Source organism: Ranitomeya imitator, chromosome 4 (genome assembly GCF_032444005.1).
Source record: "Ranitomeya imitator isolate aRanImi1 chromosome 4, aRanImi1.pri, whole genome shotgun sequence".
Lineage (NCBI taxonomy): Eukaryota > Metazoa > Chordata > Amphibia > Anura > Dendrobatidae > Ranitomeya > Ranitomeya imitator.
This window is the reverse complement of record NC_091285.1, coordinates 712,066,011-712,082,238: the sequence shown is the minus strand read 5'-3', so window position 1 is coordinate 712,082,238 and position 16,228 is coordinate 712,066,011.

Genomic DNA, 16,228 nt, shown 5'->3' with positions numbered 1-16,228 from the left:
TTCGGGAGCTTAAACGCCAATTTACTTCTGCCCCTGTGTTGCGTCAGCCGGATGTTTCTCTTCCTTTTCAGGTTGAGGTTGACGCTTCTGAGATTGGGGCAGGGGCCGTTTTGTCTCAGAGGGATTCTGATGGTTCCTTGATGAAACCGTGTGCTTTTTTTTCCAGAAAGTTTTCGCCTGCGGAATGCAATTATGATGTCGGCAATCGGGAGTTGTTGGCTATGAAGTGGGCGTTTGAGGAGTGGCGACATTGGCTTGAGGGAGCTAAGCACCACGTTGTGGTCTTGACTGATCATAAGAATCTGATTTACCTCGAGTCGGCCAAGCGGCTGAATCCTAGAAAGGCTCGAAGGTCCCTGTTTTTCTCCCATTTTGATTTTGTGGTCTCGTATCTTCCGGGATCTAAGAATGTTAAGGCTGATGCCCTCTCTAGGAGTTTTTCGCCTGATTCTCCTGGAGTCCTTGAGCCGGTTGGCATTCTTAAGGAAGGGTTGATTCTTTCTGCCATCTCCCCTGATTTGCGGCGGGTGCTTCGGGAATTCCAGGCTGATAGGCCTGACCGCTGTCCAGTGGGGAAGCTGTTTGTTCCTGATGGATGGACAAGTAAGGTGATTTCTGAGGTTCATTGTTCAGTGTTGGCTGGTCATCCTGGGATTTTTGGTACCAGAGATTTGGTTGCTAGGTCCTTTTGGTGGCCTTCCTTATCTCGCGATGTGCGTGCTTTTGTGCAGTCCTGTGGGACTTGTGCCCGGGCCAAGCCTTGCTGTTCCCGCGCTAGTGGGTTGCTTTTGCCTTTGCCGGTCCCTGAGAGGCCCTGGACGCATATTTCCATGGATTTTATTTCAGATCTTCCTGTTTCCCAGAAGATGTCTGTTATCTGGGTTGTTTGTGACTGGTTCTCTAAAATGGTCCATCTGGTACCTTTGCCTAAGTTGCCTTCCTCCTCAGATTTGGTTCCATTATTTTTTCAGCATGTGATTTGTTTGCGTGGCATTCTGGAGAATATTGCGTCTGACAGAGGTTCTCAGTTTGTCTCTAGGTTTTGGTGGGCCTTTTGTGCTAGGATGGGCATTGATTTGTCTTTTTCTTCGGCGTTTCATCCTCAGACTAATGGCCAAACTGAGCGAACTAATCAGACTTTGGAGATCTATTTGAGATGCTTTGTGTCTGCTGATCAGGATGATTGGGTGGCTTTCTTGCCGTTGGCCGAGTTTGCCCTTAATAATCGGGCTAGTTCGGCTACTTTGGATTCACCTTTCTTTTGTAATTTTGGTTTTCATCCTCGTTTCTCTTCTGGGCAGGTTGAGCCTACTGATTGTCCTGGTGTGGATTCTGTGGTGGACAGGCTGCAGCAGATTTGGACTCATGTGGTGGACAATTTGACGTTGTCTCAGGAAAGGGCTCAACGTTTTGCTAACCGCCGTCGGTGTGTTGGTCCCCGGCTTCGTGTGGGGAATTTGGTTTGGTTGTCTTCTCATCATGTTCCTATGAAGGTTTCTTCCTCTAAGTTTAAGCCTCGGTTTTTTGGTCCTTATAAGATTTCTGAAATTATCAATCCGGTGTCTTTTCGTTTGGCTCTTCCAGCCTCTTTTGCCATTCATAATGTTTTCCATAGATCTTTGTTGCGGAGATATGTGGTGCCCGTTGTTCCCTCAGTTGATCTTCCTGCCCCGGTGTTGGTTGAGGGAGAGTTGGAATATGAGGTTGAGAAAATTTTGGATTCTCGTTTTTCAAGGCGGAGGCTTCAGTATCTTGTCAAGTGGAAGGGTTATGGCCAGGAGGATAATTCTTGGGTTGTTGCCTCCGATGTCCATGCCACCGATTTTGTTCGTGCTTTTCACTTGGCTCGTCCTGATCGGCCTGGGGGCTCTGGTGAGGGTTCGGTGACCCCTCCTCAAGGGGGGGTACTGTTGTGAATTCCGCTCTTGGGCTCCCTCCAGTGGTTGTAAGTGGCACTTTTGTGAGTTCTGCTCTTGGGCTCCCTCCGGTGGTTTTAAGTGGAATGGCTGCTCCTTGGATTTAGCAGTCAGCAGCTGCTTCCACTGATTGTCTATTCTGCTCGGCTATTTAGCCTGGCTCTTTCCTTCAGCTTGTGCCACTTGTCAATGGTTCCTGGCTGGATTCACATCTCTTTGGATTTCCCTGTTATCCTGACCAGTTCAGCAAAGCTAAGTCCTTGCTTGCTCTTTTCTGTCCACAGGTTGTGGACTTATCCGTTCTGTGCTTTCTATGTTTGTCCAGCTTGTCAGTATGAATTAATTCTGTGTAGCTGGAAGCTCTGGGAAGCAGATTTACCCTCCACACCTTTAGTCAGGTGTGGAGATTTTTGTAAACTCTGTGTGGATTTTTTGTAGTGTTTTATACTGACCGCACAGTATTCCATCCTGTCCTACCTATCTAGCTAGACTGGCCTCCTGTGCTCATCCTGGTTTCATTCTGTGTATGTCTTTTCCCTCTCCACTCACAGTCATTACTTGTGGGGGGCTATCTATCCTTTGGGGATTTTCTCTGAGGCAAGATAGTTTTCCTGTTTCTATCTTTAGGGGTAGTTAGTTCTCAGGCTGTGACGAGGTGCCTAGGGAGTGTCAGGAGCATCCCACGGCTACTTCTAGTGTTGTGTTGAGCTTAGGGACTGCGGTCAGTACAGGCACCACTTCCTTCAGAGCTCGTCCCATGTTACTCCTAAACCACCAGATCATAACAGGGTATATTCAACATGAGTGGGGAAAAGCGAGGCCGTGGTGGAAGGGGAAAAATGTTTGGTGCTTGAAGTGTATGTTGGTTATGTGTTAATGTTAATGAAAGCTCAACTGAACAAACATAATCTTCTCTTATCCAAAGACCACTGTTACTGGAAGGGCTATTCGACTCCCTTTCTTTGGCAGCTACACAGCGGTACACCTTGTATATGAGGCTCAGGAAGAGCACGTGCTCCAGTAGATGGCAAGCGGTGCATCAAGTGGCCTCTCCTCCTCTTCCACTACCTCAACATAATACACAGTACAATCATCAATATCTAAATCACCCTGGTTTCCACCCACGTCACAAATTTACAAACACTCAACCGACCTTGGGAAACCACAGATGGACTAGTCTGCAGAGCTGTTCACACATTATACTCCATGGGCATCAGAGGTCTGTTCCAAAGATTCACAAAATCCAGAAGAGGAAAACATATGCACCGATGCCCAAAATTATTTCATATTGGATCACGGGTTGGACAAAGTAGAATCTGAGCAGAATTCAGACCATCATCACAAGAGGTGATCCTGATGAGACTCAGATATCAGAGACGGACTGTACTGTGGTGTCAGGGCAGGAAGAGGAGAAGGGAGATTCTCAGGGCGAAGAGTGGGAGAACATAGAGGATGATGATGAGGTTGTAGATCCCACTTGGTGTGAACCCAGAGGCACGCAGCTGTGTAGCTCAGCAAAGAAATAATAATAATAATTTAATAATTCTTTTATTTATATAGCGCCAACATATTCCACAGCACTTTACAATTAAGCGGGGGCATGTACAATCAATAAATTCGATACGAGTTAAGACAATTTTAACAGTGACATTAGGAGTGAGGTCCCTGCTTGCAAACTTACAATCTACAAGGAAATGGGGGGACACAATAGGTGAAAAGTGCTTGTTATTTCAGGTCTGGCAATTATAATAAATAGGGATTTTCATATAAAGCTGCATGATCCGGTCATCAGCCCGTGTGTTTAAGTGCAATAGTCAAGTATCAAGTGCAGTTATCGTGTGCATGGAGGGTGTGGAGACAGATGAGTAGTAGGGTGCAGATTCAGAGTAATATTTGTAAGGAGGGAACAGGACAAAGTTAGTTTACTGAGTAGCTGATGTGGTAGGCTTGTTTGAAGAGATTGGTTTTTAAAGCGCGCTTGAATAGGTCGGGGCTAGGTATCAGTCTGATCGTCTGGGGAAGTGCATTCCAGAGAGCTGGCGCAGCACGAGAGAAGTCTTGGAGACGGAGGTGCGAGGTTCGGATTACGGGGGATGTTAGTCTTAGGTCATTTGTAGAATGGAGGGCACGTGTAGGGCGATAGACGGAGATGAGAGAGGAGATATAAGGCGGTGCAGAACTGTGGAGAGCTTTGTGGGTGAGAGAGATGAGTTCATACTGGACCCTGTAGCGAATGGGTAGCCAGTGTAATGACTGGCACAAGATGGAGGCATCAGTGAAGCGTCTGGACAGAAATATGACTCTGGCTGCAGCATTCAAGATGGATTGGAGAGGAGAAAGTTTGGTAAGAGGGAGTTTGATCAGAAGAGAGTTGCAGTAGTCCAGACGGGAATGAATAAGAGCGACAGTAAGAGTCTTAGCAGTTTCAAAGGTGAGAAAAGGTCGGATTCTGGAGATGTTTTTAAGATGCAGGTGACAGGAGCGAGTGAGTGATCGGATATAGGGAGTAAAGGAAAGTTCGGTGTCGAATATCACCCCAAGACAGCGGGCATGCTGTTTGGGAGTTATGGTTGAACCCGTCAGGGTAATTTCGATGTTGGGTAGAGTGAGGTTAGTAGAAGGGAGAAACACAAGAAGTTCAGTTTTGGAGAGATTTAGTTTCAGGTAGAGGGAGGACATGATGTTAGATTATGGATAGTAAACATTGTGATGGGGTGTTGCTCCAGGGAACTAGTCTGATTGCCACATCTGGAGTCCAGAACGACATTTTTACAACAAGCACCTGCCTTATGGGGATTATATTACCCTGGATGAACATGTTAGATTATAGATTGATATATTGTGTTTTCTTTCAGCCTTGGGACTATGACACTTTGAAATCCAGTTCCATAATTGGAAATACAAATCTCTAGGTAATTAAATCTTCAACACATCTGCCTAGAGCCCCACTGTGGAGGACATTATCCAAAAAAGAATCGGAAATAAATTGGTAAGTGTCAGTAAATTCACATTTAATAATTCATTAAAAATGTTGAATATTTCAATGTATTAATTTAATATAAATTATCAGCATGTAATCTGTCTGGAAATTGTCCAGTGATGAAAAGTTAGATTAGAAATGTAAAATATAGTAATAATAAGAAGACAAATATCAAATCATCATCTTCGTAACGTTTGCAGTGCACAATTCCTTTTCAATTAACCTAATTGGTTCCATTGAGCCTTATAATAGTCTACGATTGCTCGTCGTACCAGCCTGTTTAGTTTTAGATTGAAGATGTGTTTATGGTGGGAAAATTAACATTTAGGGAGAGGTGGGCAGGAGGATTCATGCAAAAACAAGATGATTATCCATATCATCAATAAACAAGGGACCTAATGTTTTTCCCACATGGATACCCCAGAGATGGATTATCTTCTTTCCAGACCGTATAATTGGTTTCTCCAGGTTATTAATATTATAAAAGAGGTGTAAAATTATACAGAATTGTTACAGACAGAAAGGATCAGATATCTAAGATACATGGGAAGATACAGCGGAAGTGAGGCCCAGAAAAAGACTCATCTCCAGAGTCCAAAACCGTAAGTAAAAACATGACTGTATGTTACTGCATCAAAAATGAGGGAAAGCTCAATTTGTTTAGTTTTTTTTACTTTTGTGAAAATGGAAAAATAAAATATAAAAGCACACACTAAAATTAAAATTAAAATTAAACCATGGTAATCATTTTTTTTTTATTAATTAATGCACTTTGATAAAATAAGATAATGTCCTATTTGATAGATATTAAAGGGACACTGTTACCTGAATTTGGAGGGAACAATCTTCAGCCATGGAGGTGGGGTATTTGGGTGTTTGATTCACCCTTTCCTTACCCGCTGGCTGCATGCTGGCTGCAATATTGGATTGAAGTTCATTCTCTGTCCTCCATAGTACACGCCTGCACAAAGCAAGATTGCACTGTGTAGGCATGTACTACGGAGGACAGAGAATGAACTTCAATCCAATATTGCAGCCAGCATGCAGCCAACGGGTAAGGAAAGGGTGAATCAAAAACCCCAAAACCCCACCTCCATGGCTGAAGATTGTTCCCTCCAAATTCAGGTGACAGTGTCCCTTTAAAGGAACTCTTTACACTTTGATATATTCCGTCTTCATTGTTAATCGAGAAATTCTCACCAAATTATCAATCAATTTAAATTAAGGAATTGTAAATCTGCTCAAAATACAAAGTACTTATAGAAGGTATTCCCTTCCAATTTTCTCAAAAGGTGATTGTAAATACTAGAGGAATAACATGAAGGTCCGGGACACAACTGTAAAGTATCCGAGAGCCATTGGTGTCTACTTATAGGGCAGAGGGACTCTTGGACATCTCCGGCACCAGGGTAGGACAACTGGGAACATTTCACCACACTTTAGTTTTTATTCAATATTTTTTGTTAACCCCTTAGTGACAGAGCCAATTTGGTACTTAATGACCGAGCCAATTTTTGCAATTCTGACCACTGTCACTTTATGAGGTTATAACTCTGGAACGCTTCAACGGATCCCGCTGATTCTGAGATTGTTTTTTCGTGACATATTGTACTTCATGATAGTGGTAACATTTCTTCGATATTACTTGCGATTATTTATGAAAAAATGGAAATATGGCGAAAATTTTTAAAATTTTGCAATTTTCAAACTTTGTATTTTTATTCCCTTAAATCAGAGAGATATGTCACGAAAAATAGTTAATAAATAACATTTCCCACATGTCTACTTTACATCAGCACAATTTTGGAAACAAATTTTTTTTTGTTAGGGAGTTATAAGGGTTAAAAGTTGACCAGCAATTTCTCATTTTTACAACACCATTTTTTTTTAGGGACCACATCACATTTGAAGTCATTTTGAGGGGTCTATATGATAGAAAATAATGAAGTGTGACACCATTCTAAAAACTGCACCCCTCAAGGTTCTCAAAACCACATTCAAGAAGTTTATTAACCCTTTACGTGCTTCACAGGAACTGAAACAATGTGGAAGGAAAAAATGAGCATTTAACTTTTTTTTGCAAACATCTTAATTCAGAACCATTTTTTTTATTTTCACAAGTGTAAAAACAGAAATGTAACCATAAATTTTGTTATGCAATTTCTCCTGAATACGTCAATACCCCATATGTGGGGGTAAACCACTTTTTGGGCGCACCGCAGAACTTAGAAGTGAAGGAGCACCATTTGACTTTTTCAATGAAGAATTGGCTGGAATTGAGATCGGACGCCATGTCACGTTTAGAGAGCCCCTGATGTGCCTAAACAGTGGAAACTCCCCACAAGTGACACCATTTTGGAAACTAGACCCCTTAAGGAACTTATCTAGATGTGTGGTGAGCACTTTCAACCCCCAAGTGCTTCACAGAAGTTTATAACGTAGAGCCGTGAAAATAAAAAATCGCTTTTGTTTACACAAAAATGATCTTTTCGCCCATAAATTCTTATTTTCACAAGGGTAACAGGAGAAATTAGACACAAAAGTTGTTGTGCGATTTCTCCTGAATACGCCAATACCCCATATGTGGGGGTAAACCACTGTTAGGGCGCACCGCAGAGCTTGGAAGTGAAGGAGCGCCGTTTTACTTTTTCAATGTAGAATAGGCTGGAATTGAGATCGGACACCATGTCACGTTTGGAGAGCCCCTGATGTGCCTAAACAGTGGAAACCCCCCACAAGTGACCCCATTTTGGAAACTAGACCCCTTAAGGAACTTATCTAGATGTGTGGCGAGCACTTTGAACCCCCATGTGCTTCACAGAAGTTTATAACGTAGAGCCGTGAAAAAAAAAATCGCATTTTTTCTACAAAAATGATATTTTTGCCCACAAATTTTATTTTCACAAGGATAACAGGAGAAATTAGACCACAAAAGTTGTTGTGCAATTTCTCCTGAGTACCCTGATACCCCATATGTGGGGGTAAACCACTGCTAGGGCGCACCGCAGAGCTTGGAATAGAAGGAGTGCCGTTTTACTTTTTCAATGTAGAATTGGCTGGAATTGAGATTGGACGTCATGTCGCGTTTGGAGAGCTCCTGATGTGCCTAAACAGTGGAAACCCCCCACAAGTGACACCATTTTGGAAACTAGACCCCCCATGGAACTTATCTAGATGTGTGATGAGAACTTTTAATGCCCAAGTGCTTCACAAAAGTTTAGAATGCAGAGTCGTGAAAATAAAAAATATTTTTTTTTCCACAAAAAAGATTATTTAGCCCCCAAGTTTTTATTTTCACAAGGGTAACAAGAGAAATTGGACCCCAAAAGTTGTTGTCCAATTTGTCCTGAGTATGCTGGTACCCCATATGTGGGGGTAAACCACTGTTTGGGCGCACGGCAGAGCTCGGAAGGAAGGAGCGCCGTTTTGGAATGCAGACTTTGATAGAATGGTCTGCGGGCATTATGTTGCGTTTGCAGAGCCCCTGATGTACCTAACCAGTAGAAACCCTCCACAAGTAACCCCATTTTGGAAACTAGACCCCCCAAGGAACTTATCTAGATGTGTGGTGAGAACTTTGAATGCCCAAGTGCTTCACAGAAGTCTAGAATGCAGAGTCGTGAAAATAAAAAATATTTTTTTTTCCACAAAAAAGATATTGTAGCCCCCAAGTTTTTATTTTCACAAGGGTAAAAGGAGAAATTGGACTGCAATAGTTGTTGTCCAATTCATCCCGAGTACGCTGATGTGCCATATGTGGGGGTAAACCACTGTTTGGGCGCACGGCAGAGCTCGGAAGGGAAGGAGCGCCTTTTTCGAATGCAGACTTTGATAGAATGGTCTGTGGGCATTATGTTGCGATTGCAGAGCCCCTGATGTACCTAAACTGTAGTAACCCCCCACAAGTGACCCCATTTTGGAAACTAGACCCCCAAGGAACTTATCTAGATGTGTGGTGAGAACTTTAAATGCCCAAGTGCTTCACAGAAGTTTAGAATGCAGAGTCGTGAAAATAAAAAATATATTTTTTTTCACAAAAAAGATATTGTAGCCCCCAAGTTTTTATTTTCACAAGGGTAACAGGAGAAATTGGACATCTAAAGTTGTTTTCCAATTTATCCTGAGTATGCTGATGCCCCATATGTGGGGGTAAACCACTGTTTGGGCGCACGGCAGAGCTCGGAAGGGAAGGAGCACCGTTTTGGAATGCAGACTTGGATAGAATGGTCTGTGGGCGTTATGTTGCGTTTGCAGAGCCCCTGATGTACCTAAACAGTAGTAACCCCCCACAAGTGACCCCGTTTTGGAAACTAGACCCCCCAAGGAACTTATATAGATGTGTGGTGAGAACTTTGAATGCCCAAGTGCTTCACAGAAGTTTATAATGCAGTCATAAAAAAAAATATATATATTTTTCCACAAAAAAGATTTTGTAGCCCCCAAGTTTTTATTTTCACAAGAGTAACAAGAGAAATTGGACCCCAGAAGTTGTTGTCCAATTTATCCCGAGTACGCTGATGCCCCATATGTGGGGGTAACCCACTGTTTGGGCGCACGGCAGAGCTCAGAAGGGAAGGAGCACCATTTGACTTTTTGAGCGCAAAATTGGCTGTCGTGTTTGGAGATCCCCTGATGTACCTAAACAGTGGAAACCCCCCAATTCTAGCTCCAACCCTAACCCCAACACACCCCTAACTCTAATCCCAACCTGATCCATAATCCTAATCACTAACCCTAACCATAATCACAACCCTTACCCCAAAACAACCCTAATGTCAACCCTAACCATAACCCTAATCAAAACCCTAAATCCAACACACCCCTAATCCTAATCACAACCCTAACCTTAACCCTAATCCCAAACCTAACCCTAATCCCAAGCGTAACCCTAATGCCAACCCTAACTCTAATACCAACCCTAATCCAAACCCTAACCCTAATCCCAACTCTAACCCTAACTTTAGCCCCAACCCTAACCCTAACTTTAGCCCCAACCCTAACCCTAGCCCTAAGGCTACTTTCACACTTGCGTCGTTTGGCATCCGTCGCAATCCGTCGTTTTGGACAAGAAATGGATCCTGCAAATGTGCCCGCAGGATGCGTTTTTTGCCCATAGACTTGTATTGCCGACGGATCGTGACGGATGGCCACACGTCGCGTCCGTCGTGCACTGGATCAGTTGTGTTTTGGCGGACCGTCGGCACAAAAAAACGTTCAATGAAACTTTTTTTGTACGTCGCATCCGCCATTTCTGACCGCACATGCGTGGCTGTAACTCCGCCCCCTCCTCTCCAGGACATAGATTGGGCAGCAGATGCGTTGAAAAACTAGAGCCGCTGCCCACGTTGTGCTCAATTTTCACAACGTGCGTCAGTATGTCGGGCCGACGCATTGCGACGGCCCCGTACCGACATAAGTGTGAAAGAAGCCTAACCCTAAATTTAGCCCCAACCCTAACCCTAAATTTAGCCCCAACCCTAACCCTAAATTTAGCCCCAACCCTAACCCTAGCCCTAACCTTAGCCCTAACCCTAACCCTAGCCCTAACCCTAGCCCTAACCCTAGCCCTAGCCCTAACCCTAACCCTAACCCTAGCCCTAACCCTAGCCCTAACCCTAACCCTAGCCCTAACCCTAGCTCTAACCCTAGCCCTAACCCTAACCCTAATTTTAGCCCCAACTGCTGTTCTCCTGCCGGCCAGCAGATGGAGACAGATGGCGGGCGCAGTGCGCATGCGCCCGCCATTTTCTTTTGCCGGCGGCCAGGAGGAGCAGCAGGAGGATCCAGGGACACAGGTGAGTATGATAGGGTCCCCGAATCCCCCTATTTCTCTGTCCTCTGATGTGCGATCACATCAGAGGACAGAGAATTACACTTTACTTTTTTTTTTTTTTTTGCGGTCGCCGGTAAACAGTTAATTACCGGCGATCGCAAAACAGGGGTTGGTAAAACCCATGCTCTTTGGGGTCTCGGCTACCCCCGGCAGCCGGGACCCCAAAGATTCTCACGGGGCCGGCCGGCGGGCGCACTGCGCATGCGCCCGCCATTTTGAAGATGGCGGCGCCCACCGGGAGCCACGAGGAGCACCGGGGGAGATAGGTGAGTATTGGCTACCTGGGACCCCTTTTCTCTGTCCTCCGATGTGCGATCTCATCGGAGGACAGAGAAATTAAAAAGAGATCGCGTTTTTTGTTTTTTTTTGCGATCGCCGGTAAACAGTTAATTACCGGCGATCGCAAATGCGGGGTGGGTTAAAAAACCCCCGAATCATGTTCCCTGGGGTCTCGGCTACCCCCGGCAGCCGAGACCCCGGAGAAAATCTGACTCTGGGGGGCGCTATTCACTTTTTCCACAGCGCCATTAATTAACGGCGCTGTGGTTTAAGTACCCTTAGCGGCCGCCGTCAAAAGGCGTATCGGCGGTCGCTAAGGGGTTAAACATAACACATGTACACAAAAAAAATTATGTGGATGCAACCACAAGTCAGCAAAACCTTTACATGACCGGTCAGCTCCTCCATTACTGAGAAATCAGGGTTTCAATTGATACAAAAGCAATACTAAATACGTAATAATAATAATGGTTTATTTTTATTTTATTGTTTTGTATTATTTTGAGTAATTATTGGATTGATAATTTTATTATTATTATTTTCTTTTTCGTCTTCATGTAGCATGCATTTCTATCGATTTTCTTCTTTCTTCATTGTCATGTGTTTTATTTTTACTTTTTTATTTTTTTCTATTACAGTATTAGTAGAAAGATTGATATAATACCTATGAAGTGTAAAAATAACGCCTCGTTATGGAAAGCTTTAATATTGTAGAGATCAGATATTTCCCCTTTTTTGATGGTTTTCAGTTTATTTCCAGATTATTGAAATCCCATTTTACTGCACCATGTGTGAAGATAACCAGACCGCGGTGACTGAGTTTGTTCTTCTTGGCTTCCCGAATGCCCACAAGTTTAGGATTATCTTCTTTTTTCTCACCCTTGTTGTATACATGCTCACGTTTCTTGGAAATCTGGGCATCATTCTCTTGGTTTCCTCCAGCTATCGTCTCCACCGTCCAATGTACTTTTTCATCTCAAATCTGGCCCTGGCTGACCTGATTATCACCACCAGTATTGTGCCAAACATGCTGTGCATCATATGGTTGGAAGGTCACTCCATGTCCATCAATGGTTGTATCTCACAGTTCTTCTTTGTGTTTGTTCCCACCTATGCTCAATGTTGCCTCCTCATGGTGATGTCTTTTGACAGATACTTGGCCATTTGTTTCCCATTACGGTACTCTTCTATAATGAATATAACTTTTTCTTTCCAATTGTCTTTCGGTTCTTGGATACTTGGGATTCTTCTGATTAAAGTTGAAGTCATCTTAATAAATCAATTACAGTTTTGCTCCTCCAACATCATTGACCATTTCTTTTGTGATTTTGCTCCTCTTCTGGCTCTCTCATCTTCGAAGGTTTATGTTCTGGCTTGGCTTGACATCGCCTTCAATATTTTTGTCATATTCTTGCCCTTTGTTTGCATTACGGTGTCATATATTTGCATCTTCGTTGTAATTTTAAAGATCTCTTCCTCACAAGGAAGAAGAAAAGCTTTCTCTACATGTAGCTCTCATCTACTGGTGGTTTGCACTTACTATGGCTCTCTCATTGGTGTCTATATGTCTCCATCACGGGCAAGCGCGTTCTATGAAAACAAGTTGAAATCTTTGCTCTTTGTCATGCTCACTCCATTTACCAATCCAATCATATACAGCATGAGAAGCAAAGAGATCATAGACACTGTGAAAAACCTGTACAGGAGAAGGAAATCAAAGCACTGAGAGTCAAATCCGTGGATGCATCACCACTGAGTTTCTGGACTATCTGTGTGTAGGGATGGGATAAGATTAGTTAAAGTATCTGCTTAAGGTATTTGGTGAGGTTCCCATCCTGCCACCAGAATGTAATCCCCACTTGAACCCTTGAAACAATCGATGACTTTGCATGCACATGGACTTCACCAAAGAAGTCTAAGGGAATGGTAGCAAAAAGCCAAGCCAGAGAATTCCTTAGTCTTCAAAAGGGAGACTCCCATACTTATATGACCTGTATTCAACTAGTACAGATTGGTGACCAGCGGTAGGGGTCTACCATATCGGAAACTTTTGAAATGGTCCTTCATTCAAATTTTGTAGTCTACAGGACATACGTTATCAGTGTAGGCCAAGATATCATAACTATCTACTCAAATAGTATTGTAATTACAAATAAATCTAAGAAAAATCATGAGTGGTATATACAGGGAGGTATAATCAATTTAGACATGGAGTACTGTGTAAGTGGTGAAGGTCAACAAGATCAAGGATGTCCCTAGTCACTGTCGCTGTTACCTAGACCTAAACATCTCCAGAATCCGACATTTTCTCACCTTTGAAACTGCTAAGACTCTTACTGTCGCTCTTATTCATTCTCATCTGGACTACTGCAACTCTCTTCTGATTGGTCTCCCTCTTTTCAAACTTTCTCCTCTCCAATCCATCTTGAATGCTGCAGCCAGGGTCATATTTCTGTCCAGCCGCTTCACCGATGCCTCCATCTTGTGCCAGTCATTACACTGGCTACCCCATTCGCTACAGGGTCCAGTATAAACTCATCTCTCCCACCCACAAAGCTCTCCACAGTTCTGCACCGCCTTATATCTCCTCTCATCTCTGTCTATCGCCCTACATGTGCCCTCCGTTCTACAAATGACCTAAGACTAACATCTCCCGTTATCCGAACCTCGCACCTCCGTCTCCAAGACTTCTCTCATGCTGCGCCAGCTCTCTGGAATGCACTTCCCCAGACGATCAGACTGATACCTAGCCCCGACCTATTCAAGCGCGCTTTAAAAACCCATCTCTTCAAACAAGCCGACCACATCAACTACTCAGTAAACTAACTTTGTCCTGTTCCCTCCTTACAAATATTATTCTGAATCTGCACCTACTACTCATCTGTCTCCACACCCTCCATGCACACGATAACTGCACTTTATACTTGACTATTGCACTTAAACACACGGCCTGATGACCGGATCATGCAGCTTTATATGAAAATCCCTATTTATTATAATTGCCAGACCTGAAATAACGAGCACTTTTCACCTATTGTGTCCCCCCATTTCCTTGTAGATTGTAAGCTTGCGAGCAGGGACCTCACCCCTAATGTCACTGTTTAAATTGTCTTAACTTGTATTGAATTTATTGTCTGTACATGTCCCCGCTTAATTGTAAAGTGCTGCGGAATTTGTTGGCGCTGTATAAATACAAATTATTATTATTATTATTATTAATGTGGTAGGAAGTGAAATAATCAAAAGAGAAAGTTGCTGCATATTTAGAGTCTGATATATATTTACATTTTGATAAACGTAGACACACAAGCCTCGCGCACTTGCAAGAATCTTTGAGTCACTTCCATTGTGACCATCTTCATAAAATATAGAGGCAAGTGAGAGCACAGTATTGGTCCACAACATTCTTTGGTCACACTGTGATATGCATATGAGACCTAAAGGTCAAGGAAAATGTCTACAACTTGCGGCTCTTTGACTGTTTGGAAACTATTGGTCTAAGCTATTGAAATCTGCTTGAAAATGGTTGTCCACTACTGACAACATGCTCTTACGTGCTATTGGCCCCCATATTAAATAAAAAATGCACCTCCTTAAAAACACCCACCGATTTAACCAGTGTTGTTTCATCGATGCCATTACTGAAGCCTATCAATGGCAGCTGATGAGATGCAGAGATTCGTCAGGCGGAACTCTGTCTGATGGAACTATGAAGGCTTCTGACCATCAGTGGTCATTGATAAAATGCAGAGATCAAGTAACTGAACAATATGTGAGCGCCGAGAGCCACAGCAATGACAGTGCTAGAATGGCCCCAGTGTGGGAGTTTTTGGTTCTGTGTTTTTTTACTGGCTATAAAATATAGGGGGACCCCAATTCCTTTTTTTTGGGGGTCCCCCTATATTTTATACCCATAAAGGCAATGCAGGCAGCTTCGGGCTTATATTCATAGCCTAGAGAGGGGCCATGGATATTGCCCCCCACCCCCCCGCGCTACAAATACCAGTCCGCAGCCACCCCAGAAATGGCGCACATGTAAGATACGCCAATTACGGCACTTAGCCCCTCTCTTCCCACTCCCCTGTAGTGGTGGGATATGGGGTAATAAGGGGTTAATGTCACCTTGCTATTGTAAGGTGACATTAAGCCGGGTTAATAACGGAGAGCGTCAATAAGACGCCTATCCATTATTAATCCAATAGTAATAAAGAGTTAATAAAACACGCACTCATTAGGAAGAAAGTATTTTAATATTCTTCATTTAACCATACTTACCATACTTCAGCGCCTGCAAAAAACGTAAAATAAACCGTATACTACCTGTCTGCCGTAGTCCAATTAATGGCGAGTGTCCCACGACGATCTCCCCTATAGAACAGTGACATTGGGTGATGTCACTGCTCTGTAGGACCCTCAGTGACACATTAACAGGAGACAATGGCTCCTGCAGTGCAATACTGAGGTTACTATAGTTCAAAGTCTCACTTTATGGCAATTGCTGCATGGGAAAATTTCTCACACAGCAATGCCAAAAGTGAGACAAGGGACTATTTTTTTACAGCGGCGGAGGAATACAGTGTGGAAGGATACCTCCCTCCATCATTGTGTTCCTGGAGCCCCTAGAGAGTGGTCGCATCAGCTGATGCTGCCGTTCTCCACGGGAGATTGTTGTGGGACACTTGTGGATTTCTGCAGACAGGGAGTTGTTTGCTATTTTCATATTTTTTTTACAGATGTCACTGGCTTCGGGGAACAAAATGACAAGTAATGGTGAGTATGAACTCTATGTTTAATGTACTGTATGTCTATATGTATGTACTGTATGTAATGTATGAATGTATTGTATGTAGTATGTATGTAGTATGTATGTAGTATGTATGTAGCATGTATGTAATATGTATGTAGTATGTATGTATGTATGTATGTAGTATGTATGTAGTATGCATATATTTAGTATGTGTGTAGTATGTATGTAATATGTATGTAGTATGTATGTATGTATGTATGTATGCAGTATGTATGTAGTATGTATGTAGTATGCATGATGTATGTATGTATGCAGTATGTATGTAGTATGTATGTAGTATGCATGATGTATGTATGCATGTGGTATGTATGTAGTATGTATGTAGTATGTTTGTATGTAGTATGCATGTAGTATGTATGTATGTAGTATGTATGTAGTATGCATATATTTCGTATGTGTGTAGTATGTATGTA